Here is a 6,428-nt window from a genome sequence, read left to right on the forward strand (position 1 = left end):
GTTGTTGTAAGAAAGAAGTGTTTGTTTTTGAATTTCGCGCATCGCTACACGAACAATATCTGTGCTATCCGTCCCTAATTTCGCAGTGTAAAACTAGAGGGAAGGCAGCTATTCATCACCACCCACTGCCAACTCTTGGGCTACTCTTTTACCAACAAATAGTGGAAATTACCATAAAATTATAACGCCCCACTACTGACAGGGCGAGCATGTTTGATGTGACAGGGATTCGAACCCACTACCCTCATATTACGAGTCGAGTGCCTTAACCACCTGATTATGCCAGGTCTGGTTCCTGCTGATTGTAAAGCCTTCCATTCAGAGCGAGAAAAAATGTCATTCATAATGTTGTTGGAAAGTTGGTGGCTGAAATTTAGGAAACTAATTTTGGACCGTTGGTAACTGACACGCACTGTTCAAAGAAAATGGAAGCACCGTGTCCAAACTTGATGTGCGTATGATTCCAGACTTTTAGGACATCATGTGAAGAAGAGGGTATCCGTTCCTAATTTTGAATCGATACCGAGGGAAGAAAGCTAATTAACAATGCCCACCGCCAAACCTTCTGTTCAAACAGTGGAAGTTGACTGTCTGTATTGTAGCGCTACCACGGCCCCAAAGTTTGCGGTGCGCGTTTACACGTCAATAAGTCACAAATCATGAACCTCGGCACGCTAACTACAGGATCATACTCAGCTCCATCTCACCTAAGCCTGAAATTCTTAAACTTTGTTTGGTTTGTTTTGAATTTTGTGCAAAGCTACACGAGGGCTATCCGCACTAGTGGTCCATAATTTTGCAGTGAAAGCCACAGAGAAGGCAGCTAGCTATCACCACCCACCACCAACTCTTGGGATTCTTTTTTACAAATGAATAGTGGGAGTGACTGGCATATTATGACATTCACACGACTAGAAATACAAGCACGTTGAGTGGTACAGGGATTCGAACCGACGATCCTCAGATTGCGAGCCAAGCACCCTAACCACCTGGTCATGCTGAGCTATTAAACTTCGTCACAACAGCAAAATTCTGAAAGATTCTTAGCAAAAAAGTAATTTCTTACAGTATTTAAAACAACCATTAACACAAAAGGTGTCAATAAACTTCACTCCATGATCATAGCTTGGCTCTACACCAAAGATCTTGTGAGACTATCAACAGCTAAGCATCAGTTTTTAAACACTGAAGAGCAAATAGTGGAGTGAAATTTTTTTTTTTTTTTTGCTTATATCTATTCAACGTAATACAGTAGTATATGGAAACGACACACGTACAATTTCAATATTTTGCAATCCAAAGAATAAAAGTTGGGTACATTATACGATTATAACAACGATTTTTGAGCCTTGTTACTGTACATTATTATATTCTCTGTGTTTATATCCAGTCATACTCTATTTGACAACCGTGCATCTTGAAAATAGCTCTGCAGCGTAGTTTTCATTGCGAAACACTCGTTGCGAGACAATCATGTCCAATGCATTACAATCCTTCCTAACATTATCCATATAGTATATGATAACAACAGTTTTCCAGTGCTCGTTCCAAGAGCAAAATCGAACAGAAATCCGTGGATGTTGTGTTTGGCAATTTCATCAGCTTCCTACAGAACAGCGTGAATAATCGTTTCATTATCATTCTGATCAAAAATTTGCATTTTAAGCAAGAATTATGACTGTAAGCCTTGTTTCTGGGAACCCATACCCTATTGGTCTAGTTTTCAAATGAAGTTCCTTCGTGATCATGTTATTTACTGGTACAACCGGGCCATGCCGGGCACACTTGCTGTTTTATATATTCAAAATTATTTTAATACAACCTCTCAAGTTTCTGCACACGTGAAGACCACTTAACTTGGATTGATTCGATCGTTTTGGTTCAATTTGGCCCTAACGTTTTGAAATAATTTAAGTTTTATTTACAATATGTTTACTTTTGCTGAATTCAGTCGTTCTGAAATAACTTCTTTATACTTGTGTTTAAACCAAATTTACTTCAACCGTTTTGAATCCTCTCAATGCTTTGTCTTGCTCGGCTTAAATATTTTGAACTTAAATTTCCTAATCTATTTTGGCCCGTCATGGCTAGGTGGTTAAGGCACACGACTTGTAATCCGAGAGTCGCGGGTTCGAATCCCTGTCACACCAAACATGCTCGCCCTTTCAGCCGTGGGGGCGTTATAATGTGTCGGTCAATCCAATTATTTGTTGGTAAAAGAGTAGCCCAAGAGTTGGCAGTGGAAGGTGATGACTGTCTTCCCTCTAGTCTTACACTGCTAAATTAGGGACGGCTAGCGCAGATAGCCCCAGTGTAGCTTTGCGCGAAATTCAAAAACAAACAAAACAGACAAACCTGGTCTGTTTTAGTTTTGTTTTGGGTCATTTCATTAAAAGTATATAATGCCATTTCTGTGTTTTTCTCGGAAAACAACTTTTCATTATTTTGACGAAATTGATTTCATATATGAAAGCATCATGCACATGGATACGAACACGTAAATGTTAGGTATACATATAACAAAGGACTTCAATCTTTAGTAAATGAAATTCGTGTTGCGTGCAGGACAACAAATCTTTTAGGGTAAAATATGGGAATATTTTTGCATATATATATTACTTTGTGAGGACAGTATACAATTTTAATTTTAAATAATAGTTGCAATTGTGAAATTTTAACGTGTGACACATCCTAGATGGATAGATCAGACATTTTTGATTTCGAGCATAGTTGTCCCAAGCTTCAAATATTGACCAACCAATCACCAGCATCCGACGTCACAAAAGCTTTGTCCAGTTACTGGAACCGAAATTAAAGTACTGGTTGTCACTTTTATAATACGGTCACGGTCTCCTTGTTTCAGATTTTCGCTCAAAGCTATACAAGAGCTAACATACAGGTAGCTGTCCCTAATTTTGAAATGATAGTCCACTGGGAAGGCATCTGGTCAACCGCACGCACCGCTAACTCCGGATCTCGAAGTAATTGTACTTGATTGAATTACTGTATTTTACTGTCAAGTTTCCAGTGTACTCACTATCTCAACATGTGGAGAGTGTTTTTGCTGTAACTAGCCGAAAAACAACTAGTTAATAGTCTAGGCACAAACCTACCGGCCATGCTCAGTAACATGAACTGAAAGTGCAGTGTATGTCATCGGCACCACAGTCTGACGCACTAATAACAAAGCCACGACTGGCCCGTATATGAAACATAACTTTCAACTCTGTTCGATTTACAAAAAATTGCTGATTAGATAATTAATAATATTTTCTGTACCTTAATCTTTAAGATATTAAATCAAATGAAAAATAATAATTCAATTATTCCATTAAGACACAGATTTTGTCATGATTAGCAGGTGTTTATTTTCCTACATTTTCATTTTGTAATCAGAACGGATATTGTTAACAAATGTAACTTTTTAACTGTATTTTAAACGTTTAATTAAGTTTTATATATTACCCCATAGTTCTATACACACACGAGTACACACAGCTGAATTGTTCTAAGGTTTTAGGGAATGAAATTAGTGGCTTTTGTTTTGAGTAGAAAATATGTAAATTCCAGGTAAATAGAATAAGTGAATTACACACCAGTGTTCACAGAATATTTATAATTTTGACACTTGTGTCTATATCAATATGTTGAAATTACAATGTAGGGCGTCATAATGGAAAAAAAAAAAAGTTAAATCGATAAATTAATATGTCGAGATAAAATGATTTATATGCGCGGAAAATAAATAAATTGAAGCACTTTTCGTGCGTCTGCAAAGGAGGCGCTAGTGTACAAATTGTCGATTCTTTACTATTGTCGTCAGTTAAGATTCAGCTGTGCCATTAAAGTCCACGGCTGAAATTAAAATCTTACTATTTTATCGTTCCTCCATAGTTAGCAGAAATATATATTTTACAATAATTTTCATACTTTTAATGGCGAATTTGGTGTTTCAGAGAAAGGTTTTATTTTATTGTAATATTTATATATATTTAAAATGACGACTGGAAGTCGAAAATTTAGCTTTACTTTCAATACGATGAATAATCCATTTCTATCAACGTGTATCAAAGAGAATTTCATACTTACAGCCCAGCATTCCATCATGACGACCTTTGTTAGTGTACTGGCTCTTTGGGTTACTGTGTTCAAGGTAGTGTATTTATTATTAGATCACGACATAAAAATACGATATTTTGACTGGCAAGGCAACAGAAGTTATCTGGTACTTTGTCTTTAGTTTCAGAGACTTATCTTTTGTAGAAGGAACACATTCCACTTTTGCTACACTTACCTGATCGAATATGTGATTTGACCGCCATGATCAATGCAATTAGTCCCAAAGTGCAAAACTTGTTTTTACAGCAAATGGCTGCTAACGATGAACCCTCTGACTACGTATGCCTAAACTAACCTTTAAACAATAGCCAGTTGTCCCTAAAACTAAATCATCAGACGTATTACTTATCAGTTAATACCGTGCTTAAGAGTCTTGGTTAGAGTAACTCTACTCAGAACCTAATGGAAGCGAACATGGCGTTTGATTTAAGCAATTTAATACCCGTATTTCTTCAAAATTTATCTCAGACACTTATTCGACCATGAAAATAACTTCACAGGGAAGCTAATGACTAAAAATTTCAAACACAACCACACACACATATATATATATATATATATATATATATATAACAGTCATTAATATTTAATTATAATCTGTTAGTTACCAATTGTATATAAACTAGTATGTTTAGTTTTACATTGATTTAGTCACTTAAAGTTTATTTACTGTCATATCCAAACTTTAGTTTATCACTACTTTATTTCAAGTAGTAATATCAATAATAACACAGCACCAGTATTATCAAAACAATGAAGTCCTAAAAACAGGATAAAACAGCAAACTTTCTAATATACATTAAATGTGACTTTGCCCCAGATAATTAATTTCACTTCATTTAGTTTCAGCCATGCTTCAGACAAAATATTGTTTTTATAATAAGACTGTTTATTCTTGAAAACATCACATCTTAGAATATATCAAGCTTATGTATACATACATAAAATGGTTACGAGAGAAGTCTGCATGGTGAAGGATCAAATGAGTCACACCGAGTATGATACTCAAATGGTGACGGATCAAATGAGTCACACCGAGTATGATACTCAAATGGTGAAGGATCAAATGAGTTACACCGAGTATGATACTCAAATGGTGAAGGATCAAATGAGTCACACCGAGTATGATACTCAAATGGTGAAGGATCAAATGAGTTACACCGAGTATGATACTCAAATGGTGAAGGATCAAATGAGTCACACCGAGTATGATACTCAAATGGTGAAGGATCAAATGAGTCACACCGAGTATGATACTCAAATGGTGAAGGATCAAATGAGTTACACCGAGTATGATACTCAAATGGTGAAGGATCAAATGAGTCACACCGGTGAAGGATCAAATGTATGATACTCAAATGGTGAAGGATCAAATGAGTCACACCGAGTATGATACTCAAATGGTGAAGGATCAAATGAGTTACACCGAGTATGATACTCAAATGGTGAAGGATCAAATGAGTCACACCGAGTATGATACTCAAATGGTGAAGGATCAAATGAGTCACACCGAGTATGATACTCAAATGGTGAAGGATCAAATGAGTCACACCGAGTATGATACTCAAATGGTGAAGGATCAAATGAGTCACACCGAGTATGATACTCAAATGGTGAAGAATCAAATGAGTCACACCGAGTATGATACTGAAACATGTTTTGAAAGAATAAACAGAAAAGCTATAAACTGCTTAATATCCTATACATTTCCATATATTCACAGTAATTTGGCCATTGTTCTAACTCTTTAACTTTACAACAGTATAACAGATCTATACTTCTTTAAGTTTACAAGAGTCTGATAAAACTACATTTCTTTAACTTCACAGTCATCTGATAAAACATTTCCTAAACTTTACGTCAGTCTGATAAAACTACATTTCTTTAACTTTATATCAGTCTGATAAAACCACATTTCTTTAATTTTACAATAGTCTGATAAAACCACATTTCTTTAATTTTACAATAGTCTGATAAAACTATACTTCTTTAATATTACAATAGTCTGATCATGATTCTATTTCCTTAATTTTATAACAGAATATCACAATTACATTCAACCACACAAGTTCCTTGATGCAGCTCCAATGGCCAAAAATGCTTTTGGTCTACTTAAACATAGCCTTGAAAAGTAGACATTCATATACAGTGGACAATTTGTTACAGTGTAGTCCAAGAATAACCTCACTATTCTTCACAGAAGTTTATTACTACCAAAACTGCAGTTTGGAGCAATAAGTCCATAACTGTGGCAATTAGTCTGAACAAAATTAATTATGGAGGAAGTATGTACAAGGGTCAGCACAAGA

This window comes from Tachypleus tridentatus, chromosome 3, assembly GCF_004210375.1.
Source record: "Tachypleus tridentatus isolate NWPU-2018 chromosome 3, ASM421037v1, whole genome shotgun sequence".
Taxonomy (NCBI): domain Eukaryota; kingdom Metazoa; phylum Arthropoda; class Merostomata; order Xiphosura; family Limulidae; genus Tachypleus; species Tachypleus tridentatus.